Here is a 25,724-nt window from a genome sequence, read left to right as displayed (position 1 = left end):
ACATTCCGTAAATAAAAGAGCAAACACGAGGAAATCTGCAGTTGCTGGAAATTCAAACAACACACACAAAATGCTGGTGGAACACAGCAGGCCAGGCAGCATCTATAAGGAGAAGCACTGTCGACGTTTCGGGCCGAGATACTTCGTCAGTCCTGCCGAAGGATCTCGGCCCGAAACATCGACAGTGCTTCTCCTTATAGATGCTGCCTGGCCTGCTGTGTCCCACCAGCATTTTGTGTGTGTTTTCCGTAAATTAATACATTTTTAAAAATGTCTTCGAAATAGCTCTCCCTGTTCTTCCTGATTTCTCCAAAGCTGTTCTTCCTGTTGTTCCTGGTCTCTTTAAAACTGTTCTACCTTTTCCTCTAAGGCATGCTTATCCCTCAATACTGTTGTCTTGTGTATAACTCTGCTGCATCAGCCTCCATTCTGATGTGGTATCAGACGCATGGGACGTCTTGCAGAAAGTACTTCATACACATTAGGCATGCTGTCTTCAACTTTATAAGTAGTCACAGCTTGTTTTTGTCTTTGTAACCATTCAGTTTCTCCCAGGGAACTTACCTTCAACGTTACATGATTATTTAATTTCTCACTTAGTCTTGGGTTCAAGGTCACTGCTTCCAGCTGAACTCATTTGTCTTCCAAGTGCGCAAACGAGACAAAACAGTTCAGCTTTTCAACAATGGAACCAGTTATTTCAATTCTTCAGCATTTTAACAGATTCAAGGGTTGAACACTTCAGGCAAACACCACGATAGAGCTTTCCAGTTGGGCACAGCAGTATTGACCACTTCAGAACTGTGTTTCAAATCCAAACATACAGCGGGAAAGAATAAAAAAGGATGTCACTTGCCACAAGCTGCTCCAGGATGGTGCTTCCAGTTTCTCAGACACATCCAACCGCTGATGTATAACTGTCAAAATCTTTGCTGACAAGATGTAATGGCTAAAACTAATACAAAATCAAAAGAAGACCACTGCTGTTACCCTGTGGCTGCCACACGGTTGTTGTACTTGCATGATGCACCCTCAGCTCCAATGAAATGACTGTTCCAAAGAGTTAAATTTCGTACTTTGGTCCTTTATTAGCAATTAACAAACACACAATCCTGAAACAATATTAAGTGGTCAGCAAAGCTATGACTTCTGCTGGTCCCAAGCCACAAACTGCCACAAAATATTAAGAGTACGTAACTTAATTGCTTTGTTTTTACCACACCCCCATTAATGAGGCTAGTTACCATAATAAACATAATAAATGCACAACACAAAATACACAACAAATGGAGAACAGATACATTGGCTCCTGCTGTGACCTTGTCAAGATCCTAACTGAAGTCTATGTAGACCATATCAAAGACACTGCCTTATTACTGTAACACTCCTTGTTACTGCCTCAACATATTCAGTGAAGTTAACAAGCCTGAACTTTCCTTTAGATCTGTACTGACTGTCCTTGATTAATTCATCCGTTTCTGAATGAAGTTTTATACTGGCCATGTGAATTCATTCTAACAATTTGCCCACATCCAAAAGTAAACCAACTGGCTGTAATTTCTCAGTTTATTCCTTTCTTTTTGATTAGCAGTACAAAATTAGTCAAGTTTTACTGGATTTGTGTAGCCGGAGGTGACTGGAAAAAGAAAGTTGGAGTCTCTGTGATTTTTCCCCTTACTTGAACCGGCTGTATATGTATCCAACTGTGCCCGCTTCCGGGGTTTAGAAGCTCTAACTCCCCGGAATATGGATAACTGGTGTAGCACCTTTAGAGATTCAGAGCTGTACTGCTAATTGCCAATCATTTTTTGAGTGTCAAGAATTGAGTAGTTAAAGAGTCCCTGAAATGAGTTTCAGCGCTCGATCAAAAGCCCTACTAGAGGTACAGTCTAGCATTTCTTTTGTGCTCAGTTCTTGATTCAGTTTGATACTGTATCTCGATCCCAGCCTCGGATACACCAGCATTCGGGTCTAAAACATCCTCGTCAAGGACTCCTGTCACTGTATGATTGAACTGGTACGGACACAGTGGGGTATCAGAGTATTTCATCCACTGTGACTGGCCACAGTGAAAAATATTTCCAGATGGCCTGGAGATACACATCCTCCAGGTAGCCATTGGTCAATTTTTGGAAGGGAGAGCCAGTCAGTCCTGCTACAGAGCCAATACATCTTCTAACCCTGGAGAGATTTGATGGTGACCCAGGCTCAAACCTTGTTGGGGTTCAAACTCCAGCCTTCAGAGCACAGAAAGGTGGCCTTCATTATCTTTCTTCTGACTGGAAGAGCCCTGGCCTGGGCCACCGCACATTGGGAACGAAGGTCAGATTTGCTCAGATTCAGAGAAATTCATGGATGCCATGAGGAAGATGTTCCAGACGAGGCTTCGACAGTGTGATGAAGATTTAAACTTGGCCCAAGAGAATGGCCGGAACGGGGAGGCCTTGGCCACCCTATACCACCATGGATTCCGTGACAAACTGAAGGATGCCTATGATTTGGGAGAGCCAGCAGAGAGCATAAGTGGGACTATATCAAGAGGTTGAAGAGGACTAACCCGAGCCCAGCCTTAACACATCATAGTGTCATTCCCTGATCTCAAACCTTGACCAGCCAATCTCCTGCTCAGGATCCTGTCAGGTCCATGCAAACTGGCTGCGTAAGTATCTCTCCAATGAGAGGTTCCGGCATCTGACTATTACTGTGGGGAAGCAGGTCACATACAAGCCAAATGTCTGAAGCTGCAGCTGTTAAGTGCAGAGATCTCCCTGGGGATGAACCCATGAGAGGTGAATGCATTTTTGGACACTGGGGCAGCTGGAAATTTCCTGGACTTGTGCTTCACCCATTGACTCAACAAATCACTGCTGGAGTTGAGCCAGCCCATGCCCACTGCAGTCTTGGACTGCGCTCCACTTGGTTACGGGCAGATCTGGCTGCAGATATTGGTCTTGCGGATGTAGATAACGTGGAGGACATTAGTTTCTCTATCACTGAGTCTCCTTACATACCCCTGATCCTATCCTTGGGTACCCTTGCCTGTCCCAGCATAGCCCTTCCATGAACCGGAAGGAAGGGAGGATCACTATATGGTTCAGTCACTGCAAGAAGGTATGCTTTTGGCTAGGCGTACCAACCCCCAGACTGTCCCAAGACCAACAGCCGACAAGGGGGCAGATTTCTGTTTGGGGTACCTGGAGCCTTCAGGAAACCCATTCCTGCCTTCAAGGGCAGAGCTAGCTCCAGCCAAAGTCTCGATCCTGCCCAGTCAGGGTTGCACTGGAACCAGGTGTCTAGTCAGGTGCCCAGTCTGGAACTCCAGCAGCTAAGCCAAGGTTCTCCAGTTGCCGGGTACTGTCTAAGGGGAAGGCTCAAAAATGGAGACCTTTGGAGCCTAGTCCCAGGAGCACAAGGTCCGTTCGTTGTGCCTCACTGCCAGTGTCTGAGGAGACGGATGAGGATTCTGACTGAGATTTGGCCTCAGTTTTCAGTAATGACTCTTGTGGAGTATGGAGGAGACTCTGAGGTCTGCTGAATCACATCTGCTACATTAGGAGCCTCAGGAGTCATCATCAGAGTGAAGTTCTGGGGTAATTGAAGCACCCAAGCTGGTAGAAATCCCTTCTGTCTATAAGAATTTGGAAGGGAAAGGCCACAACTCATTCCACTGCACTGACCCTATGATTGTGCAATAGATCTACTACCTGGTGCCCTCCCTGGACTTAATTATACACACTCTCAGGCTCAGAGAGTAGCGCTATGGAGAGGAATACTAAGGAGGCTCTTGCCCTGGGGTTCATTCAGGCCTCCACCTCTCCAGCTTGCTTCTTCTTTGTACAAAAAAAGGGAGGGAACCTCCATCCACTTATTAACTATAGAGGGTGGAATGGCATAATGGTCAAGAATTATTGCTCTCTTCCACTCATGAACACTGCCTTCAAGATTCTCCAAGGAGCAAGAGAATTCTCAAAGCTAGACTTGGGATGTGTGTGCAGTCTGGTTCATATAAGGGAGGGTGATGAGTGGAACACAAAGATAGGGCACTGTGAGTACTTGCTCTTGCCCTTCAGCCTTGTGAATGTGACAGCAGTTTTCCAGGCCTTTATAAATAGCATGCTCCATGATGCTCTCCATAAGTTCATCTTTGTTTACTTGGATGACGCCCTGATCTTCTCGAAGTCCATGGAGGAGCACGTTGCTCATGTCAGAGATATTCTAGAGAGGCTTCTTGATCATGGACTTTGCATCAAGCTGGAGAAGACCAAATTTCACATAATCACCATTTTGTTTTTGGGTTTATTATCTTTAATGTCAATCTCAAGATGGACCCTAGTAAAACTAGAGACTGTCAGAGAGTGGCACAACCATCCAGTGTGAAACAAGACTACCAATTCCAGGATTTGCTAACTTTTATCAAAAGTCCATCAGAAACTTCATCTCAGTGGTGGCTCTGCTGATAGCACTAACCAAAAAATCCATGGGTCCTTTTGTTTAGATTACTAAAGCAGAGGCTGTTTTCACAGAGCTTAACAGTTCATAACAGCTTCCATTTTGGTTGAACCTAGCCCAGACCTTCCCTTCACCGTGAACGTGGATGCCTCAGATGTTAGAGTCGGTGCAGTGTTGTCTCAGCGGACGGATATCTTTGGACAATAAACTGCATCTGTATGCATTTTTTCCAGTCAGCTATCCCCAGCAAAGATGAACTATGACATTGGAAATAGAGAGCTTCTCATGGTCAAGTTGGGTTGGAGGAATGACATCATTAGCTTGAGGGGACCAAGGACCCTTTTATTGCATGGACAGACCACAAGAACCTGGATTATATTCAGGAGGCCAAGAGACCAAATTCCAGGTGGTTTCTTCTTCTTTAAATGTTTAAATTTGTCCTGACCTATCAACCAGGGTTAAAGAACCAGAAGCCAGATGTCTTGTCCCAACAGTTTGATGAATCTGAATGAGAAGAGCAATATTCCACCAATTTGCCCCAAGCCAATGTGATAGTACACATTTATTGGGGAATCAGCATACTTGTTCACAAGGCTCAGGCACAAAGGGGGATTCCTCAGAATAGCCGTTCAGGTTGGCTGTTCATTCCTAATCCCATCTGGTCTCAGGTTCTTCTATGGGGACATGTATCAAGAATGACCACTCATCAAGGGGTTGCCAGGACCCTCGAGTTCATTAAGAGAAGATATTGGTGGCCTGGAATGGCGAGGGAGGTCCATCAATACATGCAGGCATGTAGAGTGTGCACCCGATACAAGGAGCCCTCACACCCATCCTCAAGGCTCCTTCACCCTCTACCTGTTCCAGAAAGACCATGGGCCCACATCTCCATGGATTTGTCACGGGTCTTCTTACTTCCAAGGGGAAGACCGTTATCATGGTAATTGTGGATCATTTTTCAAAGGCCTGTAAACTCATCACCTTGGACAGACTGCCATCGGTGGCAGAGACAGATGAACTTTTCCTGCACCATGCTTTCAGGATCCATGGTTTTCTGGTGAACATTGTGTCAGATTATGGTCTGTAATTCATATCACATTTTTGCAGGGTACCCTTAAGTACTTTCTCACTTTTATACTTCTCACACATAATATTCCACACATTTTCTTACCTATAACATCAGAGCCAACCTACCTTTATGAATTAGAATCAGAATCAAAATCGGGTTTATTATCACTGGCATGCGATGTGAAATTTGTTAACTTAGCAGCAGCAGTTCAATGTAATACATAATCTAGCAGAAAGAGAAAAAAAATAATAAATAAAACATAATAAATAAACAAGTAAATCAATTATGTATATTGAATAGATTTTTAAAATGTGCAAAAACAGAAATACCGTTTATTAAAAAAGTGAGGTGGTGTCCCGAAAGACAGCTGCATTACTATCAAGAATCTGTCCTCTATCTACAATATCCTATAGCTCCATATACCACATGTCAGGCCATAATCTTTCTAGAGTTATTGTTTTGATATTTATGTTTTGTCAGTATTTTCTCATGCCCTATCTTTTCTTTCCTATTTTCCGTTTTTTTGTTTTACCACTACGCCTTTTTCCCCACACAGAATTTATTCAATCTGCAAAATAAGCTCTATTTTGTCTATATTACCCTCTTTTAAGTTGGGATCTCCGAATTCAGCAGACCCGCCAATTTTCTTTCTGGGAATGTGCTTATCCTGAACCTCACATCTTCTTGAACACCTGTCTTGTGCTGAGACTGATTTATTGGATCCAGTGCATATCTGTTAAACCACTGAGTGTCCGAGCAACATGCCCATGCTTGGATCCATATCAACAAGGATGGCAGAATTTGTGACAAAAAGAATCAAAAGTTCAAAAAAAATCTCTTAATTTTGACTCCATATTTAAATTTTGAATCCTTGCTCAAATTCTACCGATTGTGACATCTTAGTGTTGACATAAAGTGATTTGTAATTGACTTTGAAGCACTGGTGGCAGCTTTATCATGAAAGAATAAAGGTTGATTTTGTAGTTAGCTAAAGAAGTCATGATTTAAATAGACAATATATCAATAGAACTGATGTTTCAAATGCTACTTTTGTTTCAGCTACAATGCTGTGATAAGTTTGGATGTTTCACTGAAATGCTGAACTACGGACTTCTGCAGAAAATATCTTATTTCCTATCTTCCAACACCTCACAATGGCATACAAATCACAAGATAGGGTGTGATAGAGTCCTATCAATCCGCCTGAAGGGCTGAAGCTCCAACTGCATTCAAACAGCTCAGTGTCATTAAGGACAAGTCAGTTGACTTGATAAATAACTGTGCGTAGTATAACTATTTACCCCTGTGCCATCAACATATCATAGATGAATTATGTTTTGTCTAAAAGGCTGCTCTGCAGGAAGTTGCAATTATTGCAACTATTTGGAATTGCATATGGAATATGTGCATCACTAGAAAAGTTCCCATTGGTTGTCCATTTTTAATAACAATTAGGATGGTAAGCAGTCTATGGCAGAATTTCATGTGGATAATTTTTAATCAACTTTCAGGATCTGGGTAATGTTGGCAATCCATCGTTGCACTAGAGAAGGTTGTGGTGATCCACCTTCTTGAACCACTAGTCTTCTTGGTGAAGATGCTCTCCACTGCTACCAGGGAAGGGGTGGGGAGAGGCTCCAGGAAATAGACCCAGTGAAAATGAAGCAAAATATTTCTGGATCAGTATAGTTATGTGACTTATGAACTGCAGATGGTGGAATTGCACCCACTCTGGATCTGCTATGCACCTACTATCCCTGTCTTTCTTCATGGTAGCAGTTGTGGTTTTGGGAAGTTCTGTGGGACCAGCTGAATAAGTTATTGCAGTGCATTTTGTAGATGTTAATAGTGTAGTCACTGTTTGTTTGTGGCACAGGGAAAGAAAGCTTAGGATGATTAATAGGTTGCCAAACCTATAATAGGCAGCTTTGTTTTAGAAGGTTCTCAGCTCTTTGAGAGTTGCTAGTACCACCAACTAAGCAAGTGGAGAATATTCCATCATGATTGTTGATTGCAGCGTGACTTTGGGATGTCAGGAGGTGAGCCACTTTTCACAGCATATTCGCACTGTGAATTGAATTTATAGCCAGGTATTTATCTAGGTGGTCTAAATGAATTTCAAATGAATGGTGACCATTGAATGTGGGGTACTTGTTAAAGATAACTTGCCAACTGAATGTCAGGAATAACTGGTCATGCCTCTGTCATGCAATTTGGAAATTGACCACATAGGTGATGGTGTTAGTATAATATGTGTTGTTTCATGACTTGAAGATCATAGGCTGATGAAAACATCTTTGCTGCTCACTGCATTGCATCTTCTGGATAAAATGCAATGTATCCATGGTTGTACAATTACAGTTACATTTCTGTCGGGATAGTATAGAAACATAGAAACATAGAAAATAGGTGCAGGAGTAGGCCATTCAGCCCTTCGAGCCTGCACTGCCATTCAGTATGATTATGGCTGATCATCCAACTCAGAACCCTATACCTGCCTTCTCTCCATACCCCCCCCCCCCCGATCCCTTTAGCCACAAGGGCCATACATAACTCCCTCTTAAATATAGCCAATGAACTGGCGTCAACTGTTTCCTGTGGCAGAGAATTCCACAGATTCACCACTGAATGAGATACTACGGTGTGTAGGAATGTTTCTTACCACTGATCATCTCAATCTTCTATACTTTTGGATCAGAAGATAAAGTCCTTATTGCAAAAGGACTGTGAAAAAAAAACCTAAATACTCTAAATCAACTTCTAAGATTCCATCACCAGGCATGCTTTCAACTCCCCTCTCCTTTCAGGGTTTCCTTTTATAAAACTCTAGTCAAAGAGTTCATTTCTACCAATCGGTCCCCTTTTCACGGCTCTTTTCCATACAAGGTGATGTGGCCCCTGTCTTTTATCTCTTCCCTTCCCATCAAGGACACAGCAGGCCTTTCATCTACACTCAGTGGCCATTTTATTAGGTACACCTGCACACCTGCTTGTTGTTACAAATCCTGAGGCAGCAACTTAATCCTTAAAAGCATGCAGACATGATCAAGAGGTTTCATTGTTGTTCAGAGCAAACATCAGATTGGGGAAGAAATGTGATTTAAGTGACTTTGACTGCAGAATGATTGTTGGTGCCAGACGTGGTAGTTAGAGTATCTCAGAAACTGCTGCTCTCCTAGGAATTTCATGCACAGCAGTCTCTAGAAATTACAGAGAATGGTGCAAAAAAACAAACAAAAATCCAGTGAGCAGCAATTCTGGAGGTAAAAGTGCCTTGGTAATGAGAGGTCAGAGGAGAATGGTCAAATTGGTTCTAAGATGACAAGAAGGCAACTCAAATAGCCAGGTGCTACAACAGTAGAAGAGCATCTCTGAATGCACAACACATTGAGCCTCGAAGTGACTGGGCTACTGCAGCAGAAGACCACAAACATACACTCAGTGGCCACTTTATTAGGTATTTCCTGTTCACTTAGCCACCCTCCGATCTGGCATGCAACTCAGAATGTGGTTAACTCTACACTGGGGAAATGAAACTTAAATTGAATGACTGCTTTGCAGATCATCTTTATTCAGTCCATAGAGGTGACCCTGAGGTTTGAGTTACCAGTTAGTTTAATACTCTTTCCTACTCCCATTCTAATCAATCTGACCACGGATACCTACACTGTTCTAATCATACCCATTAGAAGCTTGAGAATTGGCTGTCTGGGCATACAGCTGCCTTCCAGACTCAACAATTTCTACAGACTCACTTTCCTAGCTTGCGAGAGAATCAGCCAATTCTGTTGTAAGTATATTAAACCAGCATTTGTTTCTCACTATAAGACCTGCCAATGATACCTATAAGACTACAAGACCTGCTGAACATTTTCAATAACTTTGTCCTGCATTTCATATCTTTTACATTCTATTTTCTTTTCCTCTGTTTCTCTTTAATTAATCTATAAGCAGTTGCTTTTTAACAACATCCCCATGGCACTTTTGGCTTCACTCTGTCAAAGATATTCCTTTTGTCCTATCCATATGTCCCCACTCTCTCTTTAATTTTGTACTAAATATTTTCCTTGTCACCCACTTTTGATAAAGGGTCTTTGAAATGAAACATTTAATTCTCTTTCCACAAATGCTATCTGTACATGTGTTTCCTGCAATTTTTGTTTTGAAGAAATTATTCGGTATATTTTGTGATTTTCATTAGCTCTAACCTTGTTATGAAAGGATAGTCACTAATAAGGCAAACGATGGTGCCCAGGTTAAATATGTTATTACCATTTAGGAATACTAAAACTATTCTCCTGATTCTATTGTCCAAATTATTTACATAGATAATGAGTAACAGTGGCCCCATCAGTGATTCTTGTGGAACAACTTTGATCAGCATGCTCCAATTTAAGTATACTGTCATGTTTAATGGTTCTCCTCCGTTTCTGAACCAATTGGATCTCACTTCTACAACTTGACCTGCTTCCTTCTGCTTTATGCAGTGCAACATCAAAGACTTTTTAAAATACAAGTATAATACATCTGCTATACAACTCTTAAGACTGTTTCAAAGCTTTAATTCATATTGGTCAAGTATGCCCTTTCTTCTTGAAATCTTTGCTGACTATTCTTTGATAATTCTTTCTCCAGATTTTCTATTATGTCTTTGAGTAAAGATTCTACTGTATTTTCTACCATTGACATTAAGTAATTTGTTCTATAGCTTCCTAAACCTGTTCCATCTCCCTTTTTAGTGAAAGGAATTATATTCATTGTCTTCTACTCCTTTATCTGATGAAACCTTTTCTAAAGAAGGCTCTGCCAAGTCAGCTTTTGCTTCTTTTAGTGTATGTGAATGCAATTGATCTGGACCAGAGGTTTTATGCTTAATATGTGTGAATGGTTTAACAATTCTGTTCCTTATTGTCTATTTCTTTGTCTTTATCTTTTAGGTGAATTTCTGAGTATTCTTTCTATATTCCAAGTAACGTGCTGTAGATTAAAATAATGGACTTGGAGACTGGTGTTAGAGACTGCATTTCATGCCCTTGAACTGTATTTAAACCTAGTAGTTTTTATTTAGATTGGGACAAAACTTATAATATTATAATGAATAATCACACCTATATTGATGAGAACAACATACACAAAATGCTGCCTGGCCTGCTGAGTTCCTCCAGCATTTTGTGTGTGTTACTCAGTCCTGCCAAGAGGTTTCGGCCCGAAACATCGACTGTACTCTTTTCCATAGATGCTGCCTCTCCTGCTGAGTTCCTCCAGCATTTTGTGTGTGTTGCTCAGTCTTACTGAAAAGTTTTGACCCGAAATGTGGACTGTACTTATTTTCATAGATGCTGCCTTGCCTGCTGAGTTCCTCCAGCATTTTGTGTGTGTTGTTCGGTCTTGCCAAAAGGTTTCGGCCCAAAACGTTAACTGTTCTCTTTTTCATAGATATTGGCTGGCCTGTTGAGTTCCTCCAGAATTTTGTGTGTGCTGCTTGGATTTCAAGCATCTGCAAATTTTCTCTTGTTTATAATGATGAGAAGCTTGTCATACATGACACGAATCATGATGACAAATCCAATTCTATCATGAAGGAAGAGAGTTCATTCAAACTTAACCCTTAAGGTAATTGAATCCAAGCAAAATATTAAGAAATAATGCTGCACAACTTTACCATTGCTGTTACTGAATGTGCAATTTTTAATGTTGATTCATGAAGTTAAATGTAAGAGAAACATCAGGAGAAAGCTTAAAAATATACAAGCTGCTGAGAATAAATCCATGGATTATTGTTAATTTGACTGTAAATTCTGTATTGAGCAAATTCCAGTAACTAAGCAAAATGCTATTTATTTCCGGTTTATTTCTTTTTATGCAAAGGCAATGTAGTGCTATTGACCAAATACACCGGAAGACAGGAAAAAATGGATAGGAGAGAGAAAAACTGAAGGAAACAAATTTCTAACACAGAAAATTATGGTTTTTGATGACAAAGAGATGGTGCCAAAGACAGAAAGGATGATGATAGGACCAGTAGGTCTCTCTATTACCAATACGATTTGCAGATAAGGCCAGAGTAGGAATGCCAACAGCACATTTAACTTTTATTTCAAAATTATACACCTACAGTATTATAATTTTATTCTAATTTATTATGAACTTTCAGAAGAATGCATTGATTACAATGGCAATATGATATCATTGCTACTATGTATTTGCAACTTGGGACTATTAATCTTTCTGGAGTAAAATTTTTCATCTGGTAAATACTTCATCTATTTGTGCCCATCATTCCTTAATACAGTTCAGGGTAGTGCATCAGGCACATATGCCAAAGGATACATTAGCCCGAATTTTTCCCAATATTAATCCTATTTGTGATAGATGTAATACTCAGGTGGCCACTTTAACTCACATGTTTTGGTCTTGCATAAAGTTGGAGAATTTTTGGAAAGATGTTTTTAAAACCTTATCAAAAGTGCTGGATCTGGATTTACAACCAAGCTTATTTACAGCTATTTTTGGGATTATTCCATCGGAAGCAGGATATATTCCTGCTTCCGCGCAGCGAATGATACTAGGAAAGCCATTTTACTTAAATGGAGGGACCCTAACCCTCCTACCACCTTTTATTGGCTTTTCTCTATCATGTCCTGGTTAAGTCTAGAGAAAATAAGAAGTTGGACATTGGATACATCCTTTAAATTTGAAGAAGTTTGGTGACCTTTTATTCAATATTTTCATATGATCTGATTTTTCTACTGATTTCTTCCAGCTATTTTTTCAGAACCCTGGATTTGATCAGAGGTTTCTCGCTTCTCTTGGTTTTTCTCTCAGGATGGACTGCCCAGTCCTTTTTTTTCTGTTTAGAATAGTGTTTTTTTCTTTTTTCTTTTATTTAAAAATTTCTACTAGTCCTTCCTTTCTTCATAAATTGATAAGAGGAGAACTATACATTCTATATCAAATTTGTACTTTGTGGATCAACACTATGTGTGATTCTGATATTGTTTATTTTACCTTCTGTGTGCACTGCTATTGACATATATCCCAGAGATATTCTCCTGCTGTTTGTATACACATTTCTTTCTAAAATCAATAAAAAGATTGGAAAAAAAAGATATTCTTTTAGGCTGGGAAAACTGGGTAGTATTATTAGTGGCAATTCATTTTATATTTCAAAATTTCAAAGTCCAATTTTCAAAATAAATTTATTATCAAAGTACTTATGTCAACAAATATTACCTTGAGATTCATTTTCTTGCAGGCATTCACACTAGAACAAAGAAATACAATGGAATCCATGAAAAGCTACACACAAGCAAAGACTGACAAACAACTAACGGCAAAATAAGACAAATTGTGAAAATAAAAATGATAATAATTAAATTGTTAAATAAGTAATACTAAGAATATGAGTACTAGAGGCCTTGAATGTGTATCCATAAGTTGTGGGATCAGTTCAGGTTTGAGATGAGTGAAGTTATCCACACTTGTTCAGGACCCTGATAGTTGAAGTATGCTCCTGAACCTGGGGTGTTGGACATAAGGCTCCTGTACCTCCTTTCTGACCGTGAGAGGAGAATATGGCCCGGTTGGTGGGAGTCTTTGATGATGGATGCTACTTTTTATGGCAGCAGTCCTTCTGGATATGTTCAATGGTGCAGTGGGCTTTACTTGTGATAGACTGGCCTGTATCCACCACATTTTTTGTCAGCTTTTCCATTCCTGGGCATTGGTATTTCTATACCAGGCCATGGTGCAACCAGTCAGGATACTCTTCACAGTGCATTAATTTCCAGAGGATGATAGTGTTGGATGCTGAGCTGTAATCAATGAGGAGCATCCCAATGAATCTTTCTTCATTGTCCAGATGTTCCAGAGCCGAGTGAAGAGCCAATGAAATGGCATCCGCTGTTGACCTGCTGTGATGGTAAGCAAGTTGAAGCAGATCCAAGTCACTCATCAGGCAAGAGTTGATCGGCCCCTCAAAGCACGTCATCACTGTGGATTTAAGTGCTACAGGATAATAGTACAGGATAATTAGCACAGTTCTTCAGTGCACAGTCAGGTACACCATCTCTGTTAGTTTGTAGAATGTGGGATTCAATGGGGAGATCTTCTATTATTGCCATTCCTCATTAATGATGACGCATTTGCTTGAAAATGAATTGTTGTTTTGCCAAGTGATTTCAAAGGATAATTAAGAGTAAACTCATTTGCCTGGATCTGAAGTCATATTAGGCCTGTCTGGGGACGGATGGAAGTTGTCTTTCCCTAAAGAACAGTCATAAACCGAATGAGTTTTTACAAAAATCCAGATGATTTTGGTCACCATTACAAATACTTGCTCTGGTTTATCATTGTTTCCAGATTTGTCTGGTCAGCTGGATTGAAATTCCTCAAATGCTCTGTTGGGATTTGAATCTAGATTAACGGTAGATTTGATCTAACTGTCTATAGCAGACATGTTGATATATTTTAAAATATCTAAACTACTTGTAAATCAACCTGTCAGAAATATAAAGTGCTCTACACAATCAAAGTGTGTGTTTGAGATATGGCACCACGGCAGCTGAGCGGTTAACCCAACATTACTGCAGCTCGTGGTGTTCCGGAGTTCAGAGTTCAAGTCCAGTGCCATCTGTAAGGATTTTGTATGCTCTCTCCGTGATCTCATGGGTTTGGGTTAAAAAGATGGGTTATTAGGCGGTGCCCCTCATTTGGCCAGAAGGGCCGGTTATGTGATGCATCTCTAAATAAAATAAAAATAAAAAAATAAATTTCCCCAAAAATACAGGGCTATATCAATGTTAATTTTTCCCTTTGCATTGACTATACTGGGAACAGCTGTTTGATTAATATGACGTAAGAACATTTAAAAAAAACTATTTTGTTCACCACCTTTTAACAAAGGTTATCTTTAGAGTGTATAATACCAATAACAGTGTATTGGGATTGTATTTGTTTGGAATTTATTTTATCATCACAGAGACCAAGGTACAGTGAAGAGCTTGTTTTCTATACTGTTCATACAGATCAAATTATTACACAGTATATTGAGGTAGTACAAGGTTAAACAACAACAGGATGCAGAATAAAGTGTATCAGCAGTGCAAGCAAGCAATAAGGTGTATTATTATAACAAGGTAGATAGTGAGGTCAAAGAGTCCATCTTATTGTACTAGCGAACAATTCAAAATCTTATAACAATGGGGTTCCTGAGTTTGGTGGTATCTGTTTTCAGGCTTTTGTACCTTCTGTCCAAGGGTAGAGGAGAGAAGGGAGAACGTCCATGATGAGTGGCTGCTTTACTGGGGCAGCAAGAAGCATAGATTGAGTCTATGGAGGTGAGTTTGGCTCCTGTGATGCACTGAGGTAAGTCCACAGCTCTCTGCAGTTTCTTGCAGTTACATACCAATTAGACCAATCCATCCAGATAGGACGATTTCTATGGTGTATCAATAAAAATTGCACAGGAACAGGCCCAATGACTTGTGATATCTTTGATGACCATGCCAATTTTAATCATCTCCATGATCAATATCCCTCTATTATCTGTCTTAATGTCTCTTAACTATTATTGTAATTTCACCGGTTCCTTTGACAACACATTCCAGGCACCTGTATAAAATCTCTTACACAATTTTTCTCTCTCTCACCTTAACGCTATGCCCCTTAGTATTTCAAATTTCCACGCAGGGTAAAAGACTCTATCTACCCTATCTATGCTACTCATAATTTTGTGTACTTCTGTCAGATCACTCCTCAGCCTCCAAAGCTCCAGTGAAAACAGTCCAAGTTTGTCTAACCTCTCCTCACACCCTAACTCAGATCATCTGGCCAGGTTCTTTTGCCGACAGCAATTCTAGTTGGCCTCTTCTACAAAATGTTTCAAGAGATCTTCCAAGATGCACCAAACCATCTTTTTCCAACTTAGCCTCTTGCACTCAGTCATACTGAGGCAATCAATGTCACCCACTACAACTATTCTGCTGCATTTACATGTTTTGATGATCTGTCTCTCACTGGTTTTCAGAAGGCCTGTAGTATAATCAGCCCCGTAGAAATTGCATCTTTTACATGCTTGAGCTATTTTCATATGGGCTCACTGAGTGAGCCCTTCATGATGTCCTTTTTATGTGCCACAGTGACACTCACCCTGATCCGTACAGCAACTCCCAGAACTCTTTTCCACCCCATTCTATTGCGCCTGAAACATCTGAACCTTTGAAAATTGAGCTGCCAGTCTGGCCCTTCAGCCAGCAACGTCCCTACAATGGCTACAGTGGTAGTTCCATGTACTAATCCAGGCCCCAAGTGATCTGCATTTTCCATAATCCATCTTTGCGCTGAAATAAATGTGCTTCAGCCCATCCGATTCACAAGTTTCATTAACCTGGTCCTGCCTGTCCTTCCGTTCAGCCTTACTTAACCTAACATCCACCATTCCCTCAACTCCTCCTCTTTCTGAATACAGCTCTGGTTCCCATCCTCCACCACTCCTGTTTAAACCCTCTCTCAAGTAACACTAGCAAACCTCCCTGCCAAGAACTTGCAGTTTAGATACAACCCATTCTGCTGGTTCTGGTCCCACTTGCCTTGTTCTTAGAGCCTTCCCTCTTGCTACAGGTCCTTAGCTATGCCATATAACTCTACTGTCCTGGAGGGAACAGGATGAGATGAGACCTGTCCATATATGCAGTGGGAATATAGTGAAGCTTGAGAGGAAGCCCGGACTAATTTGTGTTCCAGGATGCAGACCTGTTAATCCCTCAGGAAAAAACATGTGCCTGATTGTCTAAGTGTGCCTAGAATATGTCTTCAGTACCGCGTGTACCCTCCTCAGATTCCACATACAAATTCTGGTTTCACCCGTCACTGCAATCCCCCTCCCCCACCCACCCACATTCTTTCTCACCTGGTCCCACCTATCATCTGCTGGCTTGTATTCATTGCCCTCCCCACAATCTTATTCCGGCTTCTTCCCCCTTTCTTTCCAGTCGAGATGAAGGGTCTGACCCCAAAACTTCATCTGTTTACTCCACTCCATAGATGCTTCCCAACCTGCTGAGTTTCTGTAGCATTTTGTGTGCATTACAAACTCCATGCAAAACATCACTGCTGAGCATAATCCCTCTGAGAACAGATATTGCAAATGCTAGGTCACAGTATCAATACACTTTTAAAATAATTTACTCTTAGGCAGGAGGTAAATTATTTTAAAAGTGTACAGATACTGTCATGGACAATGTACAGCAGAGATCTTGCAGTGCAGAGAAAACACACGATTCCCATCATTAGCCTCAATAGAATACAATGTAAACCTATCACTGCCCTCAATATTACTGTTTGTTGCACCAGTTATTTTTCTGGCATCTCTAAATGAGACTATATATTTTTCACATTAGTGTCAAAATATGGCAAGTTTTATGCTGTGGACTTCTGAACTCTGACAAACTAGATTGGGACTGCATAAACTCGTTCACTTGGCATAATTACAGCAGGCAAAAAGGGATGGTTTGTGCTCCATTAATTTGGACAGAATGCATAGGCAGTTTATCCTGCTTGCCACTCTATCTTCCAGACATTTCAAACACTTTTCAACAAATGGAGCATACAAAGTGGTAATGATATTTTCCCCAGCAAAACTAACGTGAAAAAGAACTGGTCTTTGGGTAAATTGTTTTTTAAATGTTTACTACCTTGCACTGATTATTAAAATCAAGCTTAAGCAAATAAAACGATGAAGAAATGACATTTTGTTAATGCATAAATATGTGTGAACATACTTGCAAAAGACAGTGATGAAAATTGCTGTACTCCGACAGAATTTACAGAATAATTTCACCTTTACAGGCTTTATGCAATCTTCACTGACCATTTTTTTTGTATGGGCAATGTTAATTTTAACTCTAGGATGTTTAAGGATCTCTTAAAAAAACATAGCCTCTAAATTAAAAGCTAGTTATCCACGAGTTATAGATGAAGTTATACAGTAGATGTTCATTTAGATTTTGTTTTAAACATATTAAAAGATAAAACTGCAAACAAAGTCAAAGAATCTAAAAAGAATGACTTCAGTCCGTTTTAATAATCTAGTGAAAACAGTGTAAGGTTGTTCAATGGGACAGCAAATGGAAATCTATTATAATTGTACTTGTGCCCACTAATGTAAATTGTTCTATGGTGTGACTTCTTATTGAATAAGGCAGTTCAATCAACTGAAGGAACTGAAAACTTTATTGACTTTTTAAGTTTCCGCTACAACAGTAATAACCACAGACACATCCAGGTGAATATAAACAATAAGAGTACAATGGTATTTTCATTATTGTGCCTTCTTTCTTGGCGTTCTCTCGGAACTGAGAATGATGTCTTTCTACTCCAGCTTCCTTTGTCTTTGAGGTGATTGATGAGCCCATTATGGAACCTAGCTGTAGCACAACTTGGGGAAGAGGTGCCTTCTGGGTATTTGGTGAGGTGGTGTGTCGGTGCTGCCTTTTATTCTGGGCTCTGTGTGTTCTTGATGCAAGAACTCTGGGCTCTCAGTGCCGTCCCAAATATTCTTTCTTCACGTTTAGTGGTAATGAGCCAGAAATTGCCAGGAGTTAGTAGGGTGACGGATTTTGTCAAGGAGGTTTTGAAAATATCCTTGAATATTTTCCACTTTCCATCCTGATGAACTTTTACTGTGAGAGAGCATGGAGTGTTTGTATTGGGAGGCCTGTGCTGTGTATGTGAGTGACATGGTTTGACTAACAGAGCTGTCTAAGAGTGATTATGGTCCCATTGCGGGAGATATTGGCCTAGGAGAGTGCAAGGCATCTGATCGCAAGGCCCTGCATGGATTATGAGGACTGGATTATGAGAGAATCATTGTGGTCTCTCTTGCCCCACCTGCCCACACCTTCCAGGACAGATACCAAAAGCAATGCATTTGCAGAACTCTCAGCATTGTCAAGGACCAATTTCATCCATCCCACAATCTCTTTGACCTCCTACTGTCAGGCAGAAGGTTCCACAGTAGAATAAGAAGGACTGTTAGGCTGGGTAACAGCTTCTTCCCCTAGGCTGTGAGACCCTGAACACCCTGATACTACCTACTACACATTATTTATCACAGTGCCAGTAGCAGTGTTATTGTTGTATATTTACCTATATGTCTACTTGTATATCTGCAGATTTTTATTACCTTTTAATGTCATCATGTTGATATTATTTTAACTGCTTTATCTGATACATGCACTGTGTTTTGCACTTTGGTGCCAGAAGAATGGTGTTTCATTTAGCTGTATACATGTGTATGGTTCAATGACAATAACATTGAACTTAAGTTTCTTCCATTTGCTTACATTGGGCCCATATCCCACTACCCTTTTTCTGTCCATGAACCTGTCCAAATGTCCCTGAAACTTTGTAATTCTACCTGCCTCTACAACTGCTCTAGTAGCTTGTTCAATATATCGGCCACCCTCTGTGTGGAACCCCCCCCCCCCCCCCCATTAAATCTTTCTCCTCTCTGATGAAACTTTTCTCTTTAGTTTCAGACTCCCATATCCGAGGACAAAGACTGTTTCAATTGAACATTCGTAAAGCGGGGGACACCTGTATAGTAAGCCAGTCAGCCTGAGGAGATTGCTAAGGCAAGGTAAGATTTCTATGGCAAGCAGGTCTCAGGTACCAGGAGCTCCACTCCTGTAGTGAACTGACATCCTGTTACAGGAAGCAATGCTATCTGCAAAGTTTCAACATCTGGAAAACAAAATGTCAAACTCTTGACATTAACATCTAGTTTAAGTTGGTGCTACTGAAGGTGAGCCAAAACTTACTGGTAGTTCCAAAGGCAAGAACTTCAACTAAAACATTATTAATAACACCTTTTCTGAAGTAAATTACAGTAAGCTATCACTGCCCACAATGAAGAGGCAAGCAAAGCCAAAGCTGATTGGAGGGATGAGCTGTATTGATTTGTTGTAAAGCCAAAGCAGAATGTGCTTGAGATGGGGGTCACAGATGGAGTTGGAGTCAGCAGTTTGGAGAGGAGGAGTCAAGGTGGAGAAGTTTTGATTGCCATCCAACTCATTGGGTACGAGTTTTGGATCACTCTAAGCACCGAGCCAATTTGGAGAGCTCGAGAATGGCTTTGAGCTGGGCAATGAGTCCCAGGCCCAGAGCATATCGCTGTGGTGGGGCATTGGTCTTAATGTAAGGCATGATCCACTGTTTGGACAATTTAAACACTGACCCAGATAGACTGGAAAGCAGGGTGTCAAGACCAGATGCGAGAGTTGGGTCAACTTCATGCTGAGGCTGATAGACTTCCCCAGCTGCTATGCTTCGTGTCTGTGAGCTTCACGGGGATTTGCCCCACTAATTGATGAACTGAGACCAAGGCTTGGGGCCTACTCTGGGCTGCTCCGGGGATTTGGATCTAAGGACTCAATTGGTCTGGAATGCTGTGCTCACGTCTATTGTGTACATGATTTGTACTTTCTCCTCTTTCTCTGCACATTGGGAGTTAGTCTTTACTTTCTTTTTAGTTGTTTCTTTCAGGTTTCTTACTTTGTGGCTGCCTGAGAGCAGACAAACCTCAAGGTTGTATAATTTATACATATTTTGCTAATAAATATACTTTGAATCTTTGAAATAGCTTTTAAATGAAAAGACAGTCATAATTTTTAAGAAAGCTCCATAGAAAAAAATAAAGGACTAAGAAATAATAATCTAAAATGACCAGTTATAACTTTTCTCCATTTAACTTGCAAGACCAAAAAGCTGTTTTCAAAAGACTTATTTACTTTATTTACTTTTATCCCGCTCATCATAACTGGCAAGGCTAACATGTATTGCCTATCCTACGTGCCTTTGTGAAGATGCTATGAAGTAGCATCATGGACATTTACACTACACGCTGCATCTGCAAAGCAAACAGCATTATGAAGGACCCCACGCACCCCTCATACAATCTCTTCTCCCTCCTGCCGTCTGGGAAAAGGCACTGAAGCATTTGGGCTGTCACAACTAGACTATGTAACAGTTTCTTCCCCAAAGCTATCAGACTCCTCAATACCCAGAGCCTGGACTGACACCTTACTGCCCTATTGTCCTGTTTATTATTTATTGTTATGCCTGCACTGTTTTGTGCACTTTATGCTGTCCTAGGTAGGTCTGTAGTCTAGTGTAGTTGTGTGGTTTTTTTTCTCTGTGTTGTTATTTACGTAGTTCTGTCTAGTTTTTGTACTGTGTCATGTAACACCATGGTCCTGAAAAACGTCTCATTTTTACTATGTACTGTACATAGCAGTTATGGTCGAAATAACAATAAAAGTGATTTGAGTTGACTTGATTTGAGCTGTCTAGAACCACTCCAGTCCTTTGGTGAGGGTAATCCCAAAGTACTGTTGTGTGGACATCTCCAGGATTTAGGCTCAGTGATTATGAAGAACTAGAAATATATTTCAAAGTTAGGATGTTCTATGATTTGTAGAGAAACTTGAGTGGTGATGTTCCCATGCATCTGCTACCTAGAACTTTTTACTGGTAAGATTGTGGGTTGGGAGTATCCTTGGCTATAACTGTGGTGTATTTTGTAGAAAGTGCACACTGCAGCTATTTTATGTGCTGGTCTTTGAGGGAATGAACTTTCATCGTGGGGAAACCATAAACATTTGTTTTATGGTCTAGAATTAAGTGGACTACTTTGCTCTGAATTGTGTCAAATTTGTTGAGAGCTTTTGGAGATGAGATTATCCAGACAAGTTGAACATATTTCACAACACTCTTGACTTGTGCCTCACAGATGTAAAAGGTCTTAGTGTGTATATTCACAATGGTTAGTTCACTTGAATTTTTGGTAAAGGTGTTTCCAGGATGTTAATGATGGATGAATCATAAAAATCATACCACTGGATATAAAGTATAGATTATTAGCCAACCTTTGTAAGACCTGATCATTGCCTGTCAGCGTAATGGTACAAAATGTAATGTGCCATTATGCTCAACCAAGTCTGAATGTTGTTTAGGTCTTGATTATACAGGCTTGTGCCACTACACCTACTGAAAAGTTGAAAAGATGATAATGGCAGGGCCCAGGGGATTTCCTAAAGGATGTCCTGGAGCAGGTATGGTTGAACACCAACAACTGTTTGCCTTTGTGCGTGGTACAATCTCAGCCACCTGAACATTTCCCCATTGGCTTTGGTGTCACATGGGCTCCCTGAAGCTATAGTCATCCAAATTCTTCATTGATGTCGAGGGCAGACACTCTCACTTTATCTCTGGAATTCATCTTTTTGGTCCATGACCAAGTCTGGAACAGGATGACCCTAGTGAGGTTGCACTGAACATCAGTAGCAAGTTTTGGAGATCAAGTGTTGCTTGAAAGCACAACCAAAATGAACTTCCATCACTCTGTTGGTAATTGAGATTAGACTGAATGGATGCTAAGTCAGTGGATTTGCATTTCCCTGCTTATTCTTTGAATAGAATATACAACTGTTGGAATTGCATTGGAACAGCTTAGCAAGGAATCCAGCTGGTTTTAACGAGCAGGTCTTCACTGCTAAGCTCGAGTAATTGCTGCTGATATCGTGTAAAGGGTTGCTGCTCTTATGACTGATGAATTCCTCAATATAATGCTGTGGGATTGGGCACTGTCATTGGACTCCATGTTGTTTGTAGCAATCAAGCAGAAAATAGATCTGGTGAGACCTATCAGTTGAACCAATCCAACTAGATCTTAAAGTAGGTTATTGTAACTCCTGGATTTGCTCACTTAGTTGCAGTTGAATGCCAGCATTTCCCATTGAAAAGGGAGAAGTAGTGAGGTAGTGTTCATGGGTTCAATATCCATTCAGAAATCTGACAGCAGAGGGGAAGAAGCTGTTCCTGAATCATTGAGTGTGTGCCTCCAGGCTCCTGTATCTCCTGTATCTCCTTGCTGATGGTAGCAATGAGAAGAGGGCACATCCTGGGTGATGGGAGTCTTCAATGACGGATGTCGTATTTTTGTGGCATCACTCCTTGAAAATGTCCTGAATGCTGTGAAAGCTAGTGTCCATAACAAAGCTGACTGAGTTCACAACTTTCTGCAACTTATTCCGATCCTGTGCAGTGGCCCCCCACCCACCCCCCCATACCAGATGGTGATGCAGCTGGTTAGAACGCTCTCCACCAAAGCTTTACGCTAAAGATCTTTTTTTTAATAACAGAACGGAAACAATCTGAATTGTCATAGGTTTTAAAAGGTCATAGAGACAGGGGAAATGTAGAAAGAGGTAAAAGGAAATAGAAATGGTAAATATAGAAATACTTATCAGATCAGGCAGAATTTGTTGAGAGAGAAAAGTAATTAATGTTTCAGGTTAATGGCTTCATCAGAAAATGGAAGATCTATTAAAGATCATTCCGAAAAGAAAGTGTTTCTCCAATCTGCATCTGATCTCTTTGGGTTAAATGAGAGTGCACTGTGCACAGTGAATATAGGATGCCAGCATGGATCCGACTGAAACTATAGTAGAATAAACATGCTGCTTCATGCAGAACAAATATTTGAACTATGGGAAGTCTGAGTTAAAGGAGTCGGAATTTCATTGCAAAGTGCAATGGAGAGTGATTAAGAATACAACATCAAGGATTCAACATGGGACCAATGAATTACAACCTGTGATTAAACATTACAGCAGAAATGTGAATTATATTTTTGCTTGATACCCAGCAAACTGAATGTTCTGCAGATTTTCTGTGAATAAGATTTTTTTTCATTCCCAAATAAATGCTTGGTGTGAGATGGCCACAACGGTCAATGCCGCTAAGTGGTCACAAAGCCTGGAAGAAGATGCAGAAGACTACCAGGTCTTAGGAAACCCATCAAAATAATGATGGCCATCAGTTCTATCTAGTAGATGGTTAACTGGGATCATATAATGTCACTTTCAATGATGCTGTTCCATGCCAAACACTAAGAGATTTATGTTCATCTGGTCCCATGGATGCTATCAGCTATCTTGAAAAATGTGCATTTCAATGGTGCTGCTTTTGTCATTTGATGGGTCTTGTTTTTCTGTTAGTTCATAGTAGATATGGAAATAAGATTAGGAAGAAGAAAGAGAACTTAGAACATAGAACATAGGACAATACAGCTCAGTATAGGCCCTTCGGCCCAGAATGTTGTGTTGACCCTTAAACCCTGCCTCCCATATAACCCTCCACCTTAAATTCCTCCATATACCTCCGTATACCTGGAGCATATAACTTAGTAGCATAGTGTCAAGACAACAATCTTTCCCTCAATGTCAACAGAGCAAGGGAGCTGGTTATTGACTTTAGGAAGAGAGGTAATGCACATACTCCTGTCTACATCAATGGTGTAGAGGTTGGTCATAAGACCATAAGACTGTAAGACCTTGGAGCAGAATTAGGCCATTTGGACCATTGATTCTGTTCCACCATTCCAAGGCTGATTTATTATCCCTCTCAACCTCATTTTCCTGCTTTCTCCCTGTAACCAGTGACATGCAGATTAGTCAAGAGACTATCAACCGCTGTTTTAAATAAACACAATGACGTGGCCTCCACAGCCATCTGTGGCAATGAATTCTGCAGATTCACCACCTCTGGCTCAAGAAATTTCTCCTCATCTCTGCTCAAAATGGATGTCCCTCTGTTCTGAGCCCATTCCCTCTGGTACTAAACTCCCTCACTATAGGAAGCATCCTCTCAACATCACTCTTTCTAGGCCTTTCAATATTTGATAGGGTTCAATGAGATCCCCTCTCATTCTTCTAAACTCCAGTGAATACAGGCCCAGAGCCTTTAAATGCTCCTCATATATTAACCTTTTCATTCCTGGAATCATTCTTGTGAACCACTTCTGGACCTTCCCCAATGCCAGCACATCTTTTCTTTGATAAGGGGCCCAAAACTAATATCCCAAGTGGAGTCTGACCAAAGCTTTATGAAGCCACTGCATTACATACATCCTTGCATATATATTCTAGTCCCCTCGAACTGAATGCTAACATCGCATTTAACTTCCTTACCACCGATTCAACCTGCAAGTTAAAATTCAGGGAATCCTGCAAGAGGACTCCCAAGTCCCTTGGCTTTCTGCTTTTTGAGTTCTCTCTCCATTTAAAAAATTGTCTACGCCATTATTCCTTCCACCAAAGTGTATGGCCATGCAACACACACAAAATGCTGGAGGAACTCAGCAGGCCAGGCAACATCTATGGATAAAAGTAAAATCACCCATCACCTCCCTGTGGTGCTCCTCTCCCCCTTTTCTTTCTTTCTTGGCCTTCTGTCTTTTTCACCGATCAACTTTCTAGCTCTTTGCTTCATCTCTCCCCGTCCAAGTTTCACCTATCACCTGGCATTTCACTCTCCCCTCCCCCCAACTTTCACATCTACTCCCTGTGGTGAACTAGATATACCTGTCTGACTGCTCCTGTGGCTCCTCCCAAGACCCTGCTGACTACCCCTGTGGCTCCTCCCACAGACCCCTGTATAAAGGCGACTGTGGCCTGCTGCTCTCCCTCATTTTCCCCAGGATGTAGTGTTGTCCTTCAGTCAATAAAAGCCGATAATCTCACTTCCTAAGTCTCGGCGTGAGTTATTGATGGTGCATCAATTTTATTGACTGAAAGTTACAACATGGAAACCGCTTTGCGCCCAGAACGCCTAGACTTGGACCCCCGAGACCCGGGAGCAGCTCTTGCCTTTGAACACTGGCTGGTGTGCTTCCAATCGTACTTAGAGGAGGTTCGTGCCACCGATTCGGCTGTTCGGCACAAACTTCTCTTCTCGAGGGTCGCCCCAAAAGTTTATTCGTTCATCAGGGACATATCCACCTACGAGGAGGCGCTTGCCGCCCTCCAAAGACAGTACCTGCGGCCAGTAAATCCAGTTTATGCACGGCACCGCTTGGCCACGCGAAAACAGCGGCCTACGGAGTCGACTGCTGAATTCCTCAGCGAACTACAGATACTCGCGCGAGACTGTGGCTGCAAAGCGCTCTCAGCGGAACAGCATAAGGAACTCTTGGTCCGAGACGCTTTTGTGACTGGGGTTCGGTCAGTGTGTATCCGCCAGCGGCTGCTGGAAAAAGCTGATCTTACCTTACGCTCTGCGATAGAGACGGCCAGTTCGATAGAGGCTGCGCAACTGTACGCCGAAGAAGTCCAACCGAGCCATTCCCCGGTTCCGAGCGAATTCG

At 41.1% G+C, this 25,724-nt stretch overlaps 1 long non-coding RNA gene across 1 annotated transcript in view; it reads left to right on the top strand.

Moving 5' to 3' along the window:
* Positions 1-14,811: 14,811 nt before the first annotated feature.
* Positions 14,812-25,724, top strand: part of LOC140737450 (uncharacterized) — a 28,548-nt gene continuing 17,635 nt past the window's right edge. The window contains exons 1-2 of the long non-coding RNA XR_012101156.1: positions 14,812-14,884; positions 19,051-19,157. This is a non-coding gene — a long non-coding RNA (uncharacterized lncRNA). The remainder of the gene's footprint in view (positions 14,885-19,050; positions 19,158-25,724) is intronic.

The sequence above is a fragment of the Hemitrygon akajei genome, chromosome 2 (assembly GCF_048418815.1).
Source record: "Hemitrygon akajei chromosome 2, sHemAka1.3, whole genome shotgun sequence".
Lineage (NCBI taxonomy): Eukaryota > Metazoa > Chordata > Chondrichthyes > Myliobatiformes > Dasyatidae > Hemitrygon > Hemitrygon akajei.
This window is presented reverse-complemented; position numbering and strand designations above follow the sequence as displayed.